Genomic DNA, 25,339 nt, shown 5'->3' on the forward strand with positions numbered 1-25,339 from the left:
GAGTGGCGTCGATAATTTGATCGATGCGAGGGAGGGGGAAGGGATCCTTTGGGCAAGCCTTATTAAGGTCCTTGAAGTCGACGCATAGGCGCTAGGATTTGTCCTTCTTTGGTACCGTTACCAGGTTTGCTAGCCAATCCGGATGTTTTATTTCTCTAATGAATCCGGCCTCCAGTAACTTGGCTAGTTCCTCTCCCATGGCTTGTCGCTTAGGTTTGGAGAAACGCCGAAGAGTCTGCTTGATTGGCTTGAATCCCTTTAGAATGTCTGAAGGATGCCAGGCGAATATGTACCAATTCTCGCGCAGGAACTCCCATAGTGCGGCGTCTACAGCGGGGTTTAACTGTGCCCCGATGGATGCTGTTTTGGTGGGGTCCATTGGTTGGACTTGGAATTTGACTATTTCATCTGCTGGTTTAAAAGAGGTGGACTTGGATCTTTTGTCGAGTATCACGTCGTCCCTGTCCACTGTGGACTGCAGCACGGTTAATTCCTCCGCCGCAAGGGCTTCAGATAATGCCTCGAGGGCCAGTGCGGCTGTTTTGTTGTCGGCGCAGAGTGCTATGTCCGGGTCACTAGCTAGAGTGATGATTCCATTGGGCCCGGGCATTTTGAGCTTCGTGTACCCGTAACGGGGTATGGTTTGGAAGATCGTGAATGCCTCCCGCCCTAGAAGGGCGTGGTATCCTCTACTGAACAGAGCCACTTGGAATGTAATTTTTCGGACCTGTAATTCTCCGGAGTGCCGAATACCACATCTAGTGTGATTTTCCCAGCGCAACGTGCCTCCCGACTGGGGATGATTCCTCGGAAGGTCGTGGTGCTTTGCTCAAAACGGTTTCTGTCTATTTCCATTTTTTGAAGAGTCTCCTCATAAATGAGGTTTAATTCGTTCCCTCTGTCCTTGAGCACTTCAGTAAGCCGAAAGTCGTCCACAATTGGACTGAGGACCAAGGCGGCTGTTTCTCGGGCTGTTCGGAATTTAGGTTCGTCACTGGCATTGAAGGTGATAGCCGTGTCGCTCCATGGATTTATGGCTGCCACGTGGCAGACTTCGGCAAGGCTATGGAGTGCTCGCTTACGCCTATTATTTGAGGCGAAGGTCTCGAAGACTATCAATACTGTGTTGTTATCCACGGGATGGTGCTCTGCGGTGTTTTGAATGAGGATATCCTCACCGCTCTTGGCCACCTGCCGGGGTACCCAACATGCTCTAAGGCTGTGTGTTGGTATGGTATCCGATGTACTATGAATTTTGCAGGGCCCATTAAGCCATCCCTTCAATACGGTTCCACGCCCTGTAGTGGGATTTTGCTTCTTTGTAATTGAGTCGGGGCGACTTATGAGAGTGCACCCTTTTAGTTCGGACTAGGGTTTTGTCAGAGCCGGATTATCCCAAAATTTTGTTTGGGTTTTCCAGGCGCTTTCCATCACACAGTACTTCCGTACTATGGCCGCCAAGTCAGTGAAGTGTGCTATGTCACGGCGACTTATGGCGTTGAGGATTCCTTGTCCGTGCAATTGTTGCAAAAGAACGAAATTGCATCTTCCTCGCGACAGTCCTTGACCTTGTTCATTACAAGGGGGAATCTCGCCCAATAGTGATGTACTGTCTCTTGGGGCTCTTGCCTAATGTGGGAAAGATTGTTTATATCTGGGTGGGTGGATGAAGTCCAGACCTTGACCCAATCTGAGACCTAGGGGCGGGGGAGTTTCCAATCATGGAAGTTCGGGCTCCGGGATGTTGCCCCGCAGGTTCGGCATGCTGCCTGATTCTAGGTTCAGGGTTAGGGTGATGTCCTCCCGTGTATGGGTATCTGGCTCGGAGAGCTCGGGAATCCAGACATAGTTTGTCCTCAGGAAAGAGGAAGAATTGCCGCATTGCTCCTCCACCACTGCCATCTGATGGGTGACTGGCGGAGAGTTAATCTTCTTTTGGTCAGGTTTAAGCCCAATCTGATCGTAGTCCGTAGCGACTCCCAGAGCGGCGATGCAATCCAAGAGCTCGTTCAAAGAGGAGAGCTCCATTGGATCCATCTGCTCGGTGAAGTTCGAGCCGATGTGGAGGCTATTTTCGATGACCCGAGAAGTCATTGTCGGCGCAGCGGCCGAGCGGGCGGTCATGACGAAGCCGCCTAGTCAGAGAGTTTGGCCTACAGCCAGGGCTCCCCCAGAGGTGATGTTGTTCCTGACAACGAGACGAGCCATCCCTCCTCATGATGACGACACAGTGGAACTCTCAATGAAAGCACCAACGTCGGTGTCAAAACTGGCGGATCTCGGGTAGGGGGTCTCGAACTGTGCGTCTAAGGCGGATGGTAACAGGAGGCGGGGGACACGATGTTTACCCAGGTTCGGGCCCTCTCGATGGAGGTAATACCCTACTTCCTGCTTGATTGATCTTGATGATATGAGTATTACAAGAGTTGATCTACCACGAGATCGTAGAGGCTAAACCCTAGAAGCTAGCCTATGGTATGATTGTATGTTGTCCTACGGACTAAACCCCTCTGGTTTATATAGACACCGGAGGGGGCTAGGGTTACACAGAGTCGGTTACCAGGGAGGAGATCTACGTATACGTATTGCCAAACTTGCCTTCCACGCCAAGAGAGTCCCATCAAGACACATGACGAAGTCTTCAATCTTGTATCTTCATAGTCCAACAGTCTGGCCAAAGGATATAGTCCGGCTGTCCGGAGACCCCCTAATCCAGGACACCCTCAGTGTTGTTCTAGGACAAAGAGTTGATAAAAAAATTAAATGTTATTCAATATGCTAGTAAAACTCTAGACAATGCCCAGAGAAATTATGCTACTACTGAAAAAGGCATTCTTAGCAGTTGTATTTTCTTGTGATAAGTTCAGACCTTATATCATTGATTCTAAATTAACTATTCAGACTGATCATGCTGCTATTAAATATCTTATGGAAAAGAAAGATGCTAAACCTAGACTTATTAGATGGGTTCTCCTGCTACAATAATTTGATTTGCATATTATTGATAGAAAGGGAGCTGAGAATCCCGTTGTAGACAACTTGTCTAGGTTAGAGAATGTTCTTGATGACCCACTACCTATTGATGATAGCTTTCTCGATGAACAATTAGCTGTCATAAATGATTCTCGCACTACTCCATGGTATGCTGATTATGCTAATTACATTGTTGCTAAATTTATACCACCTAGTTTCACATACCAGCAAAAGAAAAAGTTTTTCTATGATTTAAGACATTACTTCTGGGATGAGCCACACCTTTATAAAGAAGGAGTAGATGGTGTTATTAGGCATTGTATACCTGAGCATGAACATGAACAGATCCTACGCAAGTGTCACTCCGAAGCTTATGGAGGACACCATGCCGGAGATAGAACTGCACTTAAGGTATTGTAATCCGGTTTTTATTGGCCTACTCTCTTCAAGGATGCCCGAAAGTTTGTCTTATCTTGTGATGAATGTCAAAGAATTGGTAATATTAGTACACGTCAAGAAATGCCTATGAATTATTCACTTGTTATTGAACCATTTGATGTTTGGGGCTTTGATTATAGGGGACATTTTCCTTCCTCTAATGAGTATACACATATTTTAGTTGCTGTTGATTACGTTACTAAGTGGGTAGAAGCTATTCCGACTAGTAGTGTTGATCATAACATCTCTATTAAGATGCTTAAAGAAGTTATTTTTCCGAGGTTTGGAGTCCCTAGATATTTAATGACTGATGGTGGTTCACATTTCATTCATGGTGCTTTTCGTAAAATGCTTGCTAAGTATGATGTTAATCATAGAATTGCATCTCCATATCATCCACATCCTAGTGGTCAAGTAGAACTTAGCAATAGAGAGTTTAAATTAATTTTGCAAAAGACTATTAATAGATCTAGAAAGAATTGGTCCAAGAAACTTGATGATGCATTATGGGCTTATAGAACTGCATATAAAAATCCTATGGGTATGTCTCCATATAAAATGGTTTATGGTAAAGCATGTCACTTACCTCTTGAATTAGAACATAAGGCATATTGGGCTATTAAAGAGCTCAACTATGACTTCAAACTTGCCGGTGAGAAGAGGCTTTTTGACATTAACTCACTTGATGAATGGAGAACCCAGGCCTACGAGAATGCCAAACTGTTTAAAGAAAAAGTTAAAAGATGGCATGATAAAAGGATACAAAAGCGCGAGTTTAATGTAGGTGATTATGTATTGCTATACAACTCTCGTTTAAGATTTTCTGCAGGCAAACTTCTCTCTAAATGGGAAGGTCCTTATGTCATTGAGGAGGTCTACCATTCTGGTGCCATAAAAATCAACAACTTCGAAGGCACAAATCCGAGGGTGGTGAGCGGTCAAAGAATCAAACATTATACCTCAGGTAATCCCATAAATGTTGAAACTAATGTTATTGAAACCGTAAATGCGGAGGAATACAAAAGGGACACTTCCCAGAACGTTTCAGACTCCGAAAACGAATAGGTACATGGTACGGTAAGTAAACCGACTCCAAAACAATTCTAATGGCAATTTTTCTCCGTTCGGGAATATTTAAGAAAATAGGAAAATAAGAAGTAGTCTAGGAAGGACACGAGGCTTCCACGAGGGTGGAGGGCGCGCCCTACCCCCCTGGCGCGCCCCCTGCCTCGTGGGCACCTCGTGTGCTCTCCGGACTCCATTTTATTGCATGATACTTCTTTTGGTCGGTAAAAAATCATTATATAATCTCTCGAAGGTTTTAACCACCGTATCATGCAAATATCTTCGGTCTTTGTTTTGAGTTGTTTTTCTGACAGATCTTGAACGCCATAGCGTCTTCAAGTGCCCCCAAGGACAAGTTCTTCGAGAAGGTCATCAACCCCTACCTTGCGGAGGTGCTGCAACACCCTCAAACCATTGAGATGCGTGAGGGCTTGTTGCACATCCGTGATGTTGAGGGACCAAGGAGGACCTGGAGCATAGAGACAAGGCTCAAGGCATTGGAGCAACAAGTTTTCAAGTGCCATGAGATGGTGGAACGTGGACTCGACTCCAATCATATAATGATCATGGAGTTCTACAACAACCACAAGCTGGATGACAAGAACATTGGGGAGGCCATCTTCAAGCTTCACGAGAAAATTGAGCGCCTCCAAGCCCAGATCTATGACCTGCAAAACCAAAACTATGAGTATGAATATAGATTTAAGAGGATGAGTTTGGCTGCAGATTTGAGGATCCCGGAGACTCGATCATCCTTCTATGATGGTGAGCCTATGCCTTGGAACATGGACGACAAGCCTACATCATCAACAACTCCATCATCACCACCTCCGAGGAAGGAAACATAAACACATGGGTATGGGCACTCCCCTTGGCAACTGCCAAGCTTGGGGGAGTGCCCCGGTATCATATCACCATCACTTTTATCTTTACCCTTTTTCATACTTCGATCCTTTTGGTAATATCTTGATCTAGTAGAATAAAGTTTTAGCATGATCTAGTTGTGAGTTTTGCTTTATGATCCATCTATGTAATCGAGTCCATGAGCTTTATATAATAAAGATTAGTGTTGAGTCAGGGGATTGATTATCTTACTATGATGTTGAGGGAATAAAATAAAAGAGAAAGAAATAAAAAGAAATAAAGAGATCATATGGATCTTATGGAGAGTAATGACTTCACATATAAAGTGTATGATGAATAAAAGTTGTTGAGAGTGGACAAACATAGTTTTGGTCATTGTTGCAATTAATAGGAAGTAATAAAGAAATAGAGGTTTTCACATATAAATATACTATCTTGGACATATTTTATGATTGTGAGCACTCATTAAAGTATGATATGCTAAAGAGTTGACGTTGGACAAGGAAGACAACATAATGGGTTATGATTTCTTACATCTAAGATAAATTATATTGTCATGGATCATCCAACATGTTGAGCTTGCCTTTCCCTCTCATGCTAGACAAATTCTTTGCACCAAGTAGAGATACTACCTATGCTTCCAAATATCCCTAAACCCAGTTTTACCATGAGAGTCCACCATATCTACCTATGGATTGAGTAAGCTCCATCAAGTAAGTTGTCATCGTTGCAAGAAACAAGAATTTCCCTCTAAATATGTATGACCTATTAGTGTGGAGAAAATAAGCTTTATACGATCTTGTGATGTGGAAGAAATAAAAGCGACGGACTGCATAATAAAGGTCCATATCACAAGTGGCAATATAAAGTGACATTCTTTTGCATTAAGATTTTGTGCATCCAACCATAAAAGCACATGACAACCTCTGCTTCCCTTTGCGAAGGGCTTATCTTTTATTCTTGTCTTATACTTCATGCAAGAGTCACGGTGATTTCACCTTTCCTTTTTACATTTTATGAACTATTTTTGTTGACATTAACCTTGAGGTAAAAAGTTGGGAGGCAAAACTATAGCCCCTATCTTCCTCTGTGTCCGACTAAAACTTCATAACCGTAAATATCGCGTGAGTGTTAGCAATTGTGAAAGACTAAATGATGGTTGAGTATATGGACTTGCTGAGAAGCTCTTATATTGACTCTTTCCTATGTTATGATAAATTGCAATTGCTTCAATAACTGAGATTATAGTTTGTTGGTTTTCAATGAAGTTTCCGATTCATACTTGAGTACGTGAATGAATTGTTACTTTAGCATGGGAGATCATATGACAATATATATATATATATATGTTGTTGTTCTAAGAATGGTCATGATGCCCTCATGTCCGTATTTTATTTTTATCGACACCTCTATCTCCAAACATGTGGACATATTTTTCAATTTCAGCTTTCGCTTGAGGACAAGCGAGGTCTAAGCTTGGGGGAGTTGATATGTCCATTTTGCATCATGCTTTTATATCGATATTTATTGCATTATGGGCTGTTATTACTCATTATGTCATAATACTTATGCCTATTCTCTCTTATTTTACGAGGTTTACATGAAGAGGGAGAATGTCGGCAGCTGGAATTCTGGGCTGGAAAAGGAGCAAATATTAGAGATCTATTCTGCACAGCTCCAAAAGTCCTGAAACTTCATGGAACTTATTTTTTGAATTAATAAAAAATATTGGCGAAAGAACCCACCAGAGGGGGCCCACACCCTGGCCACGAGGGTGGGGGCGCGCCCCCTGCCTCGTGGGCCCCCTAGTGGCCCTCTGATGCCCATCTTTGGCTATATGGAGTCTTCCGTCGAGGAAAAATCATAAGCTAGCTCACGGGACAAAACTCCGCCGCCACGAGGCAGAACCAATCTACGGCTCTGGCGTAGCTGTTCTGCCGGGGAAACTTTCCTCCGGGAGGGGGAAATCATCACCATCGTCATCACCAATGATCCTCTCATCGGGAGGGTTTCAATCTCCATCAGCATCTTTACCAGCACCATCTCATCTCAAACCCTAGTTCATTTCTTGTATCCAATCTTTGTGTCCAAACCTCAGATTGGTACCTGTGGGTTGCTAGTAGTGTTGATTACTCCTTGTAGTTGATGCTAGTTGATTTACTTGGTGGAAGATCATATGTTCAGATCCATTATGCATATTAATACCCCTCTGATTATGAATATGAATATGCTTTGTGAGTAGTTACGTTTGTTCCTGAGGACATGGGAGAAGTCTTGCTATAAGTAGTCATGTGAATTTCGTATTCGTTCGATATTTTGATGAGATGTATGTTGTCATCCCTCTAGTGGTGTCATGTGAACATCGACTACATGACACTTCACCATTGTTTGGGCCTAGAGGGAGGCATTGGGAAGTAATAAATAGATGATGGGTTGCTAGAGTGACAGAAGCTTAACCCCTAGTTTATGTGTTGCTTTGTAAGGGGCTGATTTGGATCCATATGTTTCATGCTATGGTTAGGTTTACCTTAATACTTCTATTGTAGTTTCGGATGCTTGCAATGGGGGTTAAGCATAAGTGGTATCCTTGTCCAAGTAAGGACAATACCCAAGCACCGGTCCACCGACATATCAAATTATCAATGTACCGAACACGAATCATATGAATGTGATGAAAACTAGCTTGACGATAATTCCCATGTGTCCCCGGGAGCGCCTTCCTTCATATAAGAGTTTGTCCAGGCTTGTCCTTTGCTACAAAAAGGATTGGGCCATCTTGCTACACCTTATTTACTTTTATTACTTGCTACTCATTACAAATTACCTTATCACAAAACTATCTGTTACCGATAATTTCAGTGCTCGCAGAGAATACCTTACTGAAAACTGCTTATCATTTCCTTCTGCTCCTCGTTGGGTTCGACACTCTTACTTATCGAAAAGGCTACGATATATCCCCTACACTTCTGGGTCATCACTCCTCCACTCAGTCGACGCCAAGCTTGGTGGGATAAATATCGGCGGCCAATTAGGCGCTTGACAGCGATGTGGAGGCGGAAATCTTCAGAAAATTGTGCTCCGGAGGAGGAGGTTATCGAGGCGGATGAGGAGGAGGCAAAGGCAATGGCCGACTTTCTCGGGTTCATGGCCAGACATGGTGGTCGGGCGCCGGCGATCGTTTAGATTAGGTTTACAGTAGGTTTAGTACGGTTTGAGCGAAATATGTATTGAATTTCGTCCAGTTTATAAGAAAACTTTTCGAAATGTAAAGAATTTCATCCGGTTAATTTGAAATTTTCTTTGTTTGCATGAATTTCATCCGGTTAGTTCATATAGTTGTCGAAAGTTATGCGAGCACCATTGGATGGCATCCATCAGTGTCCTCGGACAAATGCCAGTGTAAATTTGTGGGCCAACACTGGAGATGCCCTAACTATCATGCTATAATCACTAACACTGCTCCATTATTTCGTAGGGAATAGTTGTCCCTCGATCAAAGTCAGATCCACTGTGTTTCACACTCCTCCCACGTAAGAGTGTAGACTCTTGCTTGCATAAAAATGGAGCAAGTGGACAACAATGTAGCACCATCAGTCAAACTAGCCCGCCTAACATGCGGGAAAGAACCGCCCTCATCATTTTGTTCTGGATTTCTATCGATCGATTGCACGAAAATGTTACGCTTTGCAAGTTCGAAAGGAAAAGGCGGCACACTTATGACTCGTACGTGCTGCATTCGCATCGCATCCCCGACAGTCTGGCTCGCACGCCGCTCACCAGAGGGGACACACATTGTCTTGCATTTTCACTGACATGTGGGACCGCAATTGAATAAATCGTTGATAGTCAAAATCTAATCGCTCGGCAGGCGTCGTCTGAGAAGAGAGACGGGGAAGGGAGAAGAGATCGCCCGCCCGCCACACACAAACTCCAAGAAATGTATGGTGATAATGTGAGGTGGGCCATGCGGGAGTCCGGACCACCACCTGCCCCCGCGCGCTCCCCCCTCAGACGCCAACTTCCCGCATTCATAGCAAGTAGTACCAGTAAAATTCTGGGCTATAAGCCTGCTTATGTGGAGGAGAGAGAGGCATTGACAAAGTCAAGGAGTGGGATCTGCAGGAGCCCATCTATACACGTGCTCCTAGGTATAAAAAACTAATCCTGAAAAAGAGGCAAAAAAACAATTGTCTCTAAAAAATAGAAAGGTAAAAAACATTTGAGAGGAAATAGATAGATAGAAAGTGAGAAAAAGTTGTAACCTTATAGCCAACCTTATAGTCAACACTATGATAGTATTACATGAGGAAGGAGGGAGTGGTGCACATGCCAAGTTTACTGGGCTGCCGTGTTTCACACTCCTCCATCGTAACAGTGGAGACAATAGCTTTCATCAAAAATAAACAATGAATACTCATTGCTCGTCCACTATATCGGAAAGAATACTTTCATTCGCCGACATGTGGGACGTCGACCATCCTGGTCCACCTGCCATGCACAAAATTATCCTGGTCCACCTCGGTCATAGCACAGGCCCAACCTTTCCCACTGTAAGTTGGTCGGACGAAGGAACCATCATGACTTCGTTGAATTCTGCTTCTTCAAGAAAACTTACTGTACCCGCAGTACTGCTACCACACGCGAAGACTAGACGGCACCGTACCACATCATATCACCGAAACCCACTAGGCGAAACTAGCCCTCCTAGGATTTGTACTTCCTCCGTTTCAAAGTTAGTAGTACAAAGTTGAGTCATCTATTTTGGAATGGAGGGAGTACGTCTCTGTACAGCTATGATTTGTGTTGTACGTCTCTGTACTTTTGCTATGATTTTCCTACCCTATGAACAAAATGAGGCCTGAATGTATCCTTGTCGACTATTGTCTGATCGATCGCTAATCCTACAATTTTAGGAGCTTGGGCTATTGGCTGATTGACGACTGATCAATATAAGCGTACCATGAGCTCATCAGCCCCAACGTTTCTCTTTGGTGAGTGTTTTGCAAGTACTATAGCTCGCACAGTAGCTAGCCTACTAACACCAAGAATCATCAAACAAGACCTGCTGATATGATAAATAGTTCAAACTTGCATCTAAGCATGTCATATATTACATCAAAAGCTGGTGAGGATACATCTGTTTCCACAACTCAGAGAGGGTTCACATGATTCACTATCAAACAAAAGTAGCAAGTACTGCCCACACAAGATAGTGCACTAGCCCTAAGATGGTTTGATAACACACATCGTTCTGGTAATTAAACACAATGCAAACTACCCTGAAGCATTAGCGCGACCAACTATTTCTTGTCATCGGTCTCTCGATCAATGACCACAGCACAGACAGCGGCATGGGAATATATCTCTAGGGCGATGTCCACCGCGACATCGAAATCGATCTCTGGGGCGATGTCCACAGGATGGACAGCGGCATCGGAATCGATCTCCGGGGCGATGTCGACAGGACGGACCGCGACATCGAAAATGATCTCTGGGCATTGTCCATAGGACAGCACATTACATCGGAATCATCAAGGAGGTCCACTGGTACCTGCACAACCCTAACATATTAGCAAGCACATTGCAAATAATCAAAAACCACAACTATGGTAAGCCATTATTTTTTACCTTGTGCAGCTCACCGGGGCATCCCATCCCTCTGAGGGCCATCTCTTCGTCCTCGATGGGGTCCATCACCTTGCGAGGGGAATACTGCTTCTGAACGGCGACTATCTCCTCAAACTCGGCCTTGAGCCTCGCATAGGTGGCCATTAGAGTTTCTGGGGTAGGCACGATGGGGCCCTTGCTGTTCTTCCAACTTTGTTTGAGGAGCTCGTCCGCCAACGTTGTCAACTCTTTGGCCAGTGCTTGTTTCTTGGAGTTCTTCGTCTCCATGGGTTGGCTCGCCAACATGGTCAACTCGTTGGTCGGTGCTTGCTTCCTGGAGAGCGCTGTCTCCAGTGGTTTGTCCATCGACAACTCTTTGCCTAGTGCTCCAGGATCCATCAATGAACTGACAAACAAAAAGCAATCGAAAGGAAACCACAATCGCAATGAAAACGGGAAAAGAATAGGCTGTGAGAATCGGTTAGTGCTTCGCAAAAAGAAGATTCTTGGAATGAAAATATAGTAGCATCACTGATTCGCCCACCTTTCCTTCGTTGGTACAGAAGAAAAATGGTAGAAGTGAGTAGCCTGGAGTGAGGTTTTCTTCAAGAAAGGGGAGAAAGGCTTTTAACGAGCGTTCCGGTGAAATGATGGTTGCTTAATCTAGAACTTCGAGGCCACTTTACCACTGTTGGTAAAGGTGTGGGTTTTGTGATATGAGGGGTCATGACGGCCACACCAGGGTGACTGGTGAGTCTTGACTATAGCACGTCGATGTGATTTGGTTGATGGCACGCGGGCCCGGATGCTTTGATGTCCCGCATGTAGATAGAGCGACTAGTTCATATAGGAGTACTCAATATTGTGCACCGTGACAAGGCGGAGAGGAAAACGAGAGATATGCATTTATTTACGGTGTAGATTCACTCATTTTGTTGTATTACTGCTCATTTAGGGTTTAGTCTAGTCACTTGTTGAAATCTCTAGAAAGGCAAATACTCCTTTCCGGTTTACAGGGCTATACTAGAAAGTAGTACTACAATAGTGGGCTCAAATAGCAATTTTGTCTCATGAAAGAGCCTGGGTATATGCGTGCTCCAAGCCCTTCTTGACCAACTTTTGGGTGTTTGGTAGGGTGTATCAAGGGTGCATGAGTCCACACTAGCTTAACACAAATACACTAGGAGCATGCATGAGAAGAGTATGCATGAAGAGGGGTGCTTGGATGAGCACGTATGAAGAGGGAACAACTATGCTGAGATGAGAATGCAACCAAACACACTGTTGTGAGTGTTCACAACTGCCACATTCGGGTTGCGCTTGGCTCTTCGCCTCTTCCAGAAGACGAACAATGATGTTACTACTACTTCTACAGTATCGAATCCACTGCTGCATGTCCGTCCACCATGCGTGGGAGGGATAGCTTGTTGTAGTACTCTATAAGGCTAGTTGTAATGGGAGTATCATAGGTAGTACTACCTCCATTCCTAAATATTTGTCTTTCTATAGGTTTCAACAAGTGTACAATATATTTGTTGCAAGACCTGCAATGTACAATATTCCATTTGTTGCAAACTCTAACATTTACCCCACCACAAATTAAAATATATATTCCTGTCTTGACCAGATGAGCGTGCAAACCACAATCAACAGGATGACAGGTAGGGCCAGAAGATTATTTTAATAAAAAAGCATGGAGCCGACCCCAATGATTTTAACCTTACAGGCACGGTACACGCTGTCCTAGACTACTCTACACGTGAAACTGCCACACGAGCATCCGGGCTACGCTTGGCTCTTCGCCTCTTCGGGAAGTCGAACAATGATAGAGTACTACTGCAGTGGAGGAGTACTATAGTATGCTTCTGGACATCTGACACCAATTGAACTGCTGCATGTCCACCACATGCGGGAGGGAGGGTGTGTAGTGAACAAAAGCTTCTCCTAGTCCTGCCAGCCACCACGCTCATGGGCGAGGGAGGGACGCAACTTCATTGACTTACTGCTCCTGCCTATGCATGTACGACAGGTGGACCCAACAGGTAGGTGGCCTACCTGTCATGCAGCCAAAGGCAGGTGCAGTTAAGGCACCGGAGCTCAGCCCGCGAGGGAGAGGGCATTGTAGTAATCAAACTTCTCGGTCCTGTACGAGTTGACACAACACATCAAAGCACTGCACTCGATATATTTCAATAATTTGCGTTTGCCGATGCATTAATTACAATGCATGCATGCATGCCGTGACTCTCCTTTAGATACTTGCATGTGTTGATTTAATGCACCTTGCCAAATTTTGACTATAAATTTAACTAACCAAATGTTCATGCATGTCACAAAAAATTACATCATTGAAAACTATCTTCAAATACGAATCAAACAGTATAATTTTTTTAACATGCAGTAACATTTTGTCTGTTAAATCTTTGGTCAAAATTTAGCACCAATTACAAAGGGGCCCAATAAATATTGTACTCTCACATTTTGTTTTGAGGATACTCCCACATATAAAATATAAATAATAATGCATGTCGGGGCAGCCCACGTTTCCGATAATTTTAGCCATCGGCTTGTTCACAAATTTTACAAGGGGGTGGTTGTTCATTTAATGGAGGGTCTTGTACCAGACTTGAATGATACAAAGTGTGACCTGGCACAGCGTAACACCACTTGGAATAAGAGGGTAGCTATCTCAAAAAACAATCAACAACTTAGAAAAAACTGTGACCTGGCACGTACACAATTTTAAACAATTGTTTTGATGGATTGAAAAAGGAAAACTACCCCACTACGTATATATAAGCCAGAGCATCCACGCTAGCTTGCTAGGGTTGCTCCATTCACACACTCTCATCCTCTCCAGATCTAAACAAGATAGAGGTGGTAACATTGTCTTTCTCCCTTCAAAAAACACTGTATTTCTATCCTCACCGTTGGTTACAAATCTGGACGTATCCCCGTCCGCCGGTGAAGGGGAGGAGGGGCAGCGTTTAGGCCTGTTGGGTTCTATGGTAGGGTGCGTCGGAGCGGCGCAAGTGCACCGCCTCTAATGGTATCCGCGTGTGCAGGAGGAACGTCATGTGGCGGACTGCTAGGTCCGATCACACAACCGGCAGCGAGTGGAGGTGTCTATTCGCAACACATTCAAACCCTAGTGACAGCGCTGAAGCGATCATACAGATTATTTTGCCGCACCCCACTTTATATAGGTGCCCGTCGTGGGCTCAATACTTGGGCCTCACACGGACCCTAAAGCCCATAAGTCTACTCTGCCACAATCTGAATACAACTCAGATCACATCCGACCAGTGTCCTTGATGACCCACAAGTATAGGGGATCTATCGTAGTCCTTTCGATAAGTAAGAGTGTCGAACCCAACGAGGAGAAGAAGGAAATGATAAGTGGTTTCCAGCAAGGTATTCTCTGCAAGTACTGAAATAAGTGGTAACAGATAGTTTTGTGATAAGATAATTTGTAACGAGCAACAAGTAACAAAAGTAAATAAGGTGCAGCAAGGTGGCCCAATCCTTTTTGTAGCAAAGGACAAGCCTGGACAAACTCTTATAAGATGTAAGCACTCCCGAGGACACATGGGAATATCGTCATGCTAGTTTTCATCATGTTCATATGATTCACGTTCGGTACTTTGATAATTTGGTATGTGGGCGGACCGGTGCTTGGGTACTGCCCTTACTTGGACAAGCATCCGACTTATGATTAACCTCTATTGCAAGCATCTGCAACTACAACAAAAGTATTAAGGTAAACCTAACCATAGCATGAAACATATGGATCCAAATCAGCCCCTTACGAAGCAACGCATAAACTAGGGTTTAAGCTTCTGTCACTCTAGCAACCCATCATCTACTTATTACATTGCAATGCCTTCCTCTAGGCCCAAATAATGGTGAAGTGTCATGTAGTCGACGTTCAGATAACACCACTAGAGGAGAGACAACATACATCTCATCAAAATATCGAACGAATACCAAATTCACATGACTACTGATAGCAAGACTTCTCCCATGTCCTCAGGAACAAAAGTAACTACTCACAAAGCATAAACATGTTCATAATCAGAGGGGTATCAATATGCATATAGGATCTGAACATATGATCTTCCACCAAATAAACCAACTAGCATCAACTACAAGGAGTAATCAACACTACTAGCAACCTACTAGCAGCAATCCCGGACTTGGAGACAAGAATTGGATACAAGAGATGAACTAGGGTTTTGAGAGGAGATGGTGCTGATGAAGATGTTGATGGAGATTGCCCTCTCCCGATGAGAGGAGCCTTGGTGATGACGATGGCGATGATTTCCCCCTCCGGGAGGGAAGTTTCCCCGGCAGAACAGCTCCGCCAGAGCCCTAGATTGGTTCCGCCAAGGTTCCGCCTCGTGGCAGCGGTGTTTCGTCCGAGAAGATGGATTATAATTTTTTCCCATCTAAAGACTCCATATAGCAGAAGATGGCCACCGGAGGGCCACCAGGGGGCCCACGAGGTAGGGGGGCACGCCCAGGGGGGTAGGGCGCGCCCCCCACCCTCGTGGTCAGGGTGTGGCCCCCCTGGTGAAGTTCTCGCTCTTAGTATTTTTTTATATATTTGGAAAACATCTTCCTTGAAGTTTCAGGACTTTTGGAGTTGTGCAGAATAGGTCTCTAATATTTGCTCCTTTTCCGGCCCAAAATCCCAGCTGCCGGCATTCTCCCTCTTTATTTAAACCTTGTAAAATAAGAGAGAATAGGCATAAATATTGTGACATAATGTGTAATAACAGCCCATAATGCAATAAATATCAATATAAAAGCATGATGCAAAATGGACGTATCAACTCCCCCAAACTTAGACCTCGCTTGTCCTCAAGCGAAAAGCCGAAATCAAAAAATATGTCCACATGTTTAGAGATAGAGGTGTCGATAAAAATAAAATACGGCCGTGAGGGCATCATGATCATTCTTAGAATAGCAACTTATATAATTCTTGTCATATGATCTCTAATGCTTGAGTAATAATTCAATCACAATATCAAGTATGAATCGTAAACTTCATTCAAAACTAACAAACTACAATCTCAGTCATTGAAGCAATTGCAATTTATCATAACATAGGAAAGAGTCAATGTATAAGAGATTTTCAGCAAGTCTACATACTCAACTATCATATAATGTTTCACAATTGCTGACACTCATGCAATACTTATGGGTATGGAGTTTTAATCGGACACAGAGAAAGATAGGGGCTTATAGTTTTTCCTCCCAACGTTTTACCTCAAGGGTAATGTCAACAGTAATAGTTCATGAAAACTCACATCCAATTAGCCATATATACCAGGATCTTTCCAACATATTGTGCTTGCCAAAGGATAAAGTGTAAAAAGGAAGGGTGAAAATCACCATGACTCTTATGCAATGTAGGAGATAAAAGTAAACGATAGGCCCTCCGCAGAGGGAAGCAGAGGTTGTCATGCGCTTTTATGGTTGGATGCACAAAATCTTAATGCGAAAGAACGTCACTTTATATTGCCACTTGTAATATGAACCTTTATTATGCGGTCTATCGCTTTTATTACTTCCATATCACACGATCGTATAAAGCTTATTTCCTCCACACCAATCAATCATACATATTATACAGAGCAATTTTTATTGCTTGCACCGATGACAACTTACTTGATGGATCTTACTCAATCCATAGGTAGATATGGTGGGCTCTTATGGCAAGACTAGTTTGAGGGTGTTTGGAAGCACAAGTAGTATCTCTACTTTGTGCAATGAATTTGGCTAGCATGAGGGGGAAAGGCTAGCTCATCATGTTGGAAGATCCAAGACAATATAATTCATCTCAGATGTAAGAAAACATAACCCATTACATTGTCTTCCTTGTCCAATGTCAACTCTTTAGCATGTCATATTTTAATGAGTGCTCACAATCATAAAAGATGTCCAAGATAGTATATCTATATGTGAAGACCTCTCTTTGTTTATTACTTCCTATTAATTGCAACGATGACCAAAACTATGCTTGTCAACTCTCAACAACTTTTATTCATCATACTTTTTCTATGTGAGCTCATTACTCTCCATAAGACTCACATGATCTCTTTGTTTCTTTTTATTTCTTTCTCTTTTCTTCTATTCACATAGGATCATGGCAAAATAATCAAGCCCTTGACTCAACACTAATCTTTATTATATAGCTCACGGACTCGATTACATAGAAGGATAATAAAGAAAAACTCACAACTAGATCACACTAAGAACTTTTATTCTACTAGATCAAGATATAATCAAAAGGATCGAACTATGAAAAACGGTAAAGATAAAAGTGATGGTGATACGATACCGGGCACTCCCCCAAGCTTGGCAGTTGCCAAGTGGAGTGCACATACCCATGTGATTATGTCTCTCTTTTCGGGGATGGTGATGTGATATTCTTGGCGATGATGCCCCTTAAGATACGGTTCTCCTCCTCAAGCTTGTTGACTTGCTGCTTGAGGTCCATTACTTCCTTTCGGAGTTTTCCTATAACAGCCAAAGCTCCCCGCACCCAACAGTGCTGCATAGCTGCGGGAGAACCAGTGACACTCTTTTTCATATTCTCATAAGAAAGAAATCTAACATTGGAAGGGATAACTGAGTTTGAAATAGCTGAGCTCTGCAGTTCTCCCATTGTGAATCCAGCTTGGAGGCGGGAAGTGAATTCTTGATCCTCTTCCATGGCATCTACCCTCTTCAAATCAGCCTCCATCTCTTCCTCCGTTGCTGGCCCAAAGGGGTCAAAATGATTGTTTGTCGTTGATCTCAGTGCCGGATGAGACACCCGGCTCTCCCCGACTGACTCTTGCGAAGACATCCTGCTCTAATCTGCAGCAGCAACAGCTCGAAACACAAACCAAGAGATAATTGCATGATACGGGAGTCAAAACCTCTGGGAGATTATATAATGAATTTTTACCGACCAAAATATGTGTCGTGTATGAAAACGGAGTCCGGAGAGGACACGAGGTGCCCACGAGGTAGGGGGGCGCGCCCAGTAGGGTAGGGTGCGCCCTCCACCATCGTGGAGCCCTCGTGTCCTTCCCGGACTGCTGCTTATTTTTGTATTTTTCTAAATATTCCAAAACGGAGAAATATTGCCTTAAAAACTGTTTTAGAGTCGGTTTACTTACCGTACCACATACCTATTCCTTTTCAGAGTTTGAAACGTTCCGGAAAGTGTCCCTTATGTATTCCTCCGGGGTTACGGTTTCAATAACATTGGTTTCAACATTTATGGGAGTAGCTGAGATATAATGTTTGATTCTTTGATCGTTCACCACCTTAGGATTTGTGCCTTCGAAGTTGTTGATTTTTATGGCACCAGAACGGTAGACCTCCTCGATAACGTAAGGACCTTCCCATTTAGAGAGAAGTTTTCCTGCAAAAAAAATCTTAAATGAGAGTTGTATAACAATACATAATCACCTACATTAAAATCACACTTCTGTATCCTTTTGTCGTGCCATCTTTTAACTTTTTCTTTAAACAACTTGGCATTTTCGTAGGCTTGGGTTCTCCATTCATCAAGTGAGCTAATATCAAATAACCTCTTCTCACCGGCAAGTTTAAAATCATAATTAAGTTCTTTAATAGCCTAATAAGCCTTGTGTTCTAGTTCGAGATGTAAGTGACATGCTTTTCCATAGACCATTTTATACGGAGACATGCCCATAGGATTTTTATATGCAGTTCTATAGGCCCATAATGCATCATCAAGTTTCTTGGACCAATTCTTTCTAGACCTATTAACAGTCTTTTGCAAAATTAATTTGAGTTCTCTATTACTCAATTCTACTTGACCACTAGACTGAGGGTGATAAGGTGATGCAATTCTATTATTAACATCATATTTAGCAAGCATTTTACGGAAAGCACCATTACACAATCATCATCAAAGACAAATGGTATATCTTTTTGTAATAAATTGGTTAGAGGTCGAGAGATTTTCGAGAAGTCCTTAATGAACCTCCTATAAAAACCGACATGATCAAGGAAACTTCTTATACCTTTGATGTCCTTGGGACATGGCATCTTTTCAATAGCATCAACCTTGGCTTTATCAACTTCAATACCTCTTTCAGAAACTTTATGCCCCAAGACAATACCTTCATTAACCATAAAGTGGCGCTTTTCCCAATTCAAGACAAGATTAGTTTCTTAACATCTCTGCAAAACTCGATTAAGGTTGCTCAAGCAATCATCAAAAGAAGATCCATAGACGGAAAAGTCGTCCATGAAAACCTCACAAATCTTTTCACAAAAGTCAGAGAATATAGCCATCATGCATCTTTGAAAGGTAGCAGGTGCATTACATAAACCAAACACTACAAAAAAAGACACATCCGTGACATTTTGGGCCGAACGAATTTTTTTCTGTCATACATATGACACTTCTATGACGATAATTGTGACAAAACCCGGTATCATCATAGATGTGGTGGGCTCCTACTTCTATGACAAAAAATCATGACAGAAAGTGGGCTTTTCGTCCTGGGCGGGCCGGAGACGCAGCTGCATGACATTCTTTGGGCCGTCCATGACGGAAAAAACATGGTAGAAGCGAGGGGGAGGAAAATTTCGGGGAGTTCTCGGTTACGGTGGGAGGTCGGGGGCCGAGCGATGCGCGCTTCTCTCGTACACGTACGCGCGTGTGTGCGAGGCGTTGGCTCTAACTGAACCCGAGCGAGGCGTTGGGCTCTAACTGAACCCGAGCGATTTCACTGCAGGCTATGCGTTACAGAACCCGAGCGATCGATCGATGGCTGTTAACTAAACCCGATTGAGCGATTCCATCGCTACTGCTGCTAACTGAAGCCGATCGATGCTGCCTCTGGATGAATAGTGAGCGTTGGAGTGGTGGTTTGGATGAACAGTTCCTAGTAGGGGTGGATGAACATGACCCCGTGGTGTTGCCTCTGGATGAACAGGACCCTGATCGATCGAGCCGGTTGGGGCTGGATGAACAGGACCCCGTGGAGGGCTGGATGAACAGGACTACCCCGTGGAGGGCAGGATGAACAGTAGATGGTGGAGGGCAGGATGAACAGTAGCCCGTGGAGGGCTGGTTGAACAGGAGCCCGTGGAGAGGGCTGGTTGAACAGTAGCCGGTGGAGTAGCGCGCGGTGGAGGTTGGATGAACAGGAGCCCATGGATGAACAGTCGCAGGTGGAGGCTGGAGGAGGTCGACCGTGGATGAACAATAGCTCGTGGAGGCTGGAGGGGGTCGACGGTGGAGATGAACAGTATCCCGTGGAGTCCCGTTTTGCGGTACGCCACACCCCTCCCGATGAACAGGACCCCCGTTTCGACTGTAGCGCTCCAACACAAGTCCGTTTCCAACATTTTGCGGTACGCCACAGCCCTCCCGATGAACAGGACCCCCGTTTCGACCGTAGGAGGTCCGTTTCCTCCGTTTTGCGGTACGCCAGACCCCTCCCGATCAAAAGGATCCCGTTTCGAACGTGGCCAGTCGAACACAAGGCCATTTCCTCCGTTCTGTGGTATGCCAGGCCTCGTTTCCATCGCCTTTTCCGTCCAAGCCCTCCCCATGAACACGACGCTTTCAGTTGCCTCCCCATGAACACGATGCATTCCGTTGCCTCCCCATGAACACGACGACGACGCTGTTTCTCCGTTCCGACCCAGCCATGTACACGACCCCTGGCCGTACGTATGCGCGAGTAGGCGTTCGAGACCTCGCCCGTATGTACACATATGTGGCCGTATTTTCTTTCTTGCACCCTGGCCGCCTCTACTACGACACGTGCGCGCCTCTACATCGACCAGTATATATGTACGTACACGTTCGTGACCAGAATGACAACGCTATGTACGCTTCGACCAGGTGGGTCCCGACTGTCAGGCACTTCCTTGCGTGCGAAGATGTAGTTGGTGGGTCCCAGCAGTCAGGGGCAAACATTTTTTTCGCGAAATACGGTGGCCCGTCCGGTGGGTCCCCGCTGTCAGGTGGAGGAATAATTATTTTGCACGTAATAAGGAGGCACTTCCTTGCTGTGGCCGTGGACCCAGCTGTCAGCCTCTCCACGTACAGTCCATGTCCGATGGAAGCCATTCCTTGACCACGTTAACCACGCCGCGCCGAGAGCACCAGGGCGGTGGACGACGGCAAGGCCTAGGAAGGGGACAACACGGAGCCGGGGAAGATGCGGCAGTGGATGCCCACGCGTAGAGGAGTACGAGGGTTCACTGGTTCGCTGCGGTGTGAGGCTGCCGTCGCCGCAGAATAACAGGGGGTGTGGATGATTAGAGGGATGGCCTGGCCAGCGGTGGGAGTAGTAGGGCGGTGAGGCCTCAGCCGCATCGCAGCCGGCCACGGGAGGCAGGACAACGAGGCACGATCGGCGCTGGTTTGGGCGGCTAGAGCAAGAAGACCAGAGGTTGAAGAAGCACTACGGCCGTTGGATGGACATTGTAAGGTCACTGGAGCTAGAATCGTGCATATTGACTAAGTTGACAAAGCCCTCCGTCCCCGTCAACTTAGTAGGCCCACAAGTCATCCTGCCACTATACTGGGTCCCAGCTAACAGGGGGAATATTCATTTTTTTTGTGCGTAATAAGGAGGCACTTCCTTGCGTGTGAAGATATAGCTGGTGGGTCCGAGCTGTCAGCGGCGGTAACATTTTTTTAACGAAATACGGAGGCCCTTTCGGTCGGTCCCTGATGTCAGGTGGAGGAATCATTATTTTGCGCGTAATAAGGAGGCATTTCCTTGCGTGCGGCCGTGCACCCAGCTGTCGGTCTCTCCGCATAAAGTCCACTTCAGATGCATGTCGGTTGTTGACCATGTTGACCAGGCCGTGCCGAGAGCACCAGGGCGCTGGACGACGGTGAGGCCTAGGAAGGGAATGACACGGAGGCAGGGAAGACTCGGCAGTTGTTTCCCACGCGGAGGGGAGTACGATTGTACGAGGGTTTACTGGTTCGTCTGCCGTCGCCGGAGAATAACAGCAGGTGTGGGTGAGTAGAGGGATGGCTAGGCCAGCGATGGGAGTACGGTGGGGCGGTGAGGCGGTGAGGCCTGTGCGACAGGAGAGCCGGCCGCGAGGAGGAGGGAGCAGGCACTCCCGCCGGCGCCTGTTTGAGCGGCTGGAGCAGGAAGAGCAGAGATTGAAGAAGCACGACGGCCATTGGATGGCCATCCAACAGTCACTGCTTGTGCGTCAACCTTGTTTTAAGGAAGGCATCAAATCTATGGAAAACAGCATATAACCCATCTGCCATTATTTCTAATAATTTACAGCCCATTTGCTAATTATTAAGGTTTTTTTGGACCCATATTCTTTTTGTTAGCATTACAGCCCATATTGTGGCCACGGTTAAAAAATTATACGAAATTTTGCATATTTCGGTGCGGTCCGAACTGTTTTTAATCCCGAAACTTCAACTCACATTCAAACTGATTTTAAAAATAAATTTATATCAATATAAAATCCAACAAATTCTCCAAGCGTAACAATTAATGTAATTTCAAATCTCGAAATGAAAGAAAAGATATTTGAAACTAATTGCCAGTTTGATGTGTTTTAAAAATGTACAGCCCATTTCTCATTACTGATGGGCCATTTTCTCAGCCAGCCGAATGAAAGCTCTCCTCGTCTTGAAAGATTTGCAGCCCAACAGGCCTGACAAAGCGACTTACTTGGCAAATCACCAAAAAACTGGGTTGTGGCCGTGGACCCAGCTGTCATCCTCTCCATGTACAGTACTCTTCCGATAAATTTTTGGAATTTTCAACCCCTTTTGATATTACTTTTAACAGACATTGACCATACTCTTAAGCCAGGCCGGAATGCATCCCTCCTCGTCTTGAAAGATTTGCAGCCCAGTAATTTGGAGAAAACAAATAGGCCTAGCTTGGGTATTCTTCAAAAAGAAATACTGGGCTACCTATTTTCCGAAAGAACTGGAGCATGAGCATTTAGCTTTGTTTATTTATTTATTTACTTATTTATGTTTAGGGGACCATGAGCATGTACCTGGGCCGGATTCATGTGAGAGCCTCCCTTCCAGTTAATTATGGGCTTCTCTATTGGGCCTTCATCAGTGGGCTGCATGTTATCAACAAGTGGAAAATGTGTTCCGAGTTTCAAAAAAAATGTGTTCTGTATGATAAATAGTATGCGCTACGTATGGTATGGGGCACTAAAGGATCGAACCGTGCAACGACTTCCAAAACATTGTGTTTGTTGTTCTAACAACACATCTATTAAACCAACAGACGAAATATACTACTGATTGTACATTGAAAACAGCAGCAGCAGCAACCAGGGCTGGGGGTGCAACAGAAGCAGTAAGAGGGCCAAAAGAGTGAAGACGCAACTCTCTATTCCAAACCAAACATTACCATCATTACAATAGGGCTACCAAAAAAGAACAAGTGTATGCATCAAACTAAATAAAGATCCTACTACACCAAGTGTACGCATCTAACTAACTGGCTCAGTTAGACGTTACTATTTATTTTTTTCAAAACGGAGGCAAAAGAATTGCCTCGTCGATTAATTAAGAAGAAGAGAATTGCCCGGTTAATCTATGGAAAATCAGGCTAAAACCGAAGACGTTACTATTTATTAAGCTGTAGTGGAGTCGCAGATGGAGAGGAGTGGGAAACTTCACTGGTTCGGGTGCGCGGCAGCACAGCCGCGGTGCCGCCCACGGGAGACAGGAGCAAGAACAGAGGTTGAAGAAGGAGGACGGCTGTTCGATTAACATCCAACGGTGCAGCTGCTAGAATCATTTGTTGATTAAGTTGACAAAACCGTGCGTACACGTCCGCTTAGTAGGCCCACAAGTCAGTCACCAAATCTGACGGGTCCCAGGTGTCAACGGGATGAATAATTTTTTTCGCAAAACAAGGAGGCACTTCCTTCCGTGCGAAGATACAGCCGGTGGGTCCCAGCTGTCAGGTGGAGGAAACATTTTTTTCAGCTTAATAAGGAGGAACTTTCCTTGCGTGCGACCATGGACCTCGTGGGTCCCAGCCGTCAGGATCTCCATGTAAAGTCCTCTTCCGATGACTCTCGTTTGTTGACCACGCCGCATCGAACGCAGCGAGGCGGTGGACGACAGCGAGGCCCCGGACGGGAATGACTTGGAGATGGGAAAATGCGACAGTGGCGTCGCAGATTGAGAGGAGGAGAAGGGTTATAACTGGTTCTGTTGCAGCGTGGGGCTGTAGTCTGTGGAGAATAATAGGAGGTGTCGAGGGGTGGAGGGATAGCCTGGCCGCCGGTGGGGTAGCGCTTCGCAGCGATGCGTGCTAAGCAGAGCCGCTAGCCGCCGGAGGCCGGACCAGGCGGTCCCGGCGACGCTGGAGGAAGAATACGAGAGATTGAAGGTGCATGCCGGCCATTAGATATAAATCCAATGGCTATGGATGACACAATCAGTTGTTGACCAAGTTGACAACGCCCTGCGTAGGCTTCGACCTATTGGCCCACATGTTAGCCTGCAAAAATGTGGCATATATTTAACCCATGTTTTCTAGAATGTACAGTCCATTTGCTGGGCTGGGTGAACAACTAATTTCGCGTCAATCAGGCCCATTTATATTTTCTAAGAAATCCCAGCCCATTTGCACTTCCTTGAAATACACATATTAGGTGGGCTCGTTATATATACTCCCTCCGTCCGGAAATACTTGTCATCAAAATGGATAAAAGGGATGTATCTAGATGTATTTTAGTTTTAGATACATCCCTTTTTTTCCATTTTGATGACAAGTATTTTCGGACGGAGGGAGTATAATGCTATGTTAGAAGGAGCAATTAATATCAAAGAATAAACTGGAGAGGCACATTTTTTATATATATAATTAAGAAATTAGCGAGTTATTGCTCAAAATAAAAATGAGCGCATTATTATTAAATTGGTCCTTAAAATCTTCGCAAGCTTTTGTACGCAATCACCAGGATTTTCCTTGCCTGTGAGTCAAAAACAACCAGGATTTTCCTTGCCAACTTCCGTTAAACATTTACTTTTATAAGTTGGGATGTTTTTATAATGTATATGTAAGTCTCTATAAAATATGCGATAATAGTAATAATATAAAAATATAATGTGGTTAGAAGGGAAAACATAAATTGGACACAGCATTACTTTTATAAGAGACATGCGTTTTATACCCCAAAGTAGGCATACTAACAAGTTCACACACAAATACAATAGAAAAGGTAAACATTCATATCAAACTCAGGTTCATAGGACACGTTCATATCCATAGCCAACATTCACAATCAACAACTCAAAAGATTCGTATATACACAAGCTCAGCATATCTATGCATCCAAACGATTGACAGATCACACGACAATATTCATACATAATTTA

This window comes from Triticum dicoccoides, chromosome 5A (genome assembly GCF_002162155.2).
Source record: "Triticum dicoccoides isolate Atlit2015 ecotype Zavitan chromosome 5A, WEW_v2.0, whole genome shotgun sequence".
Classification (NCBI taxonomy): Eukaryota; Viridiplantae; Streptophyta; class Magnoliopsida; order Poales; family Poaceae; genus Triticum; species Triticum dicoccoides.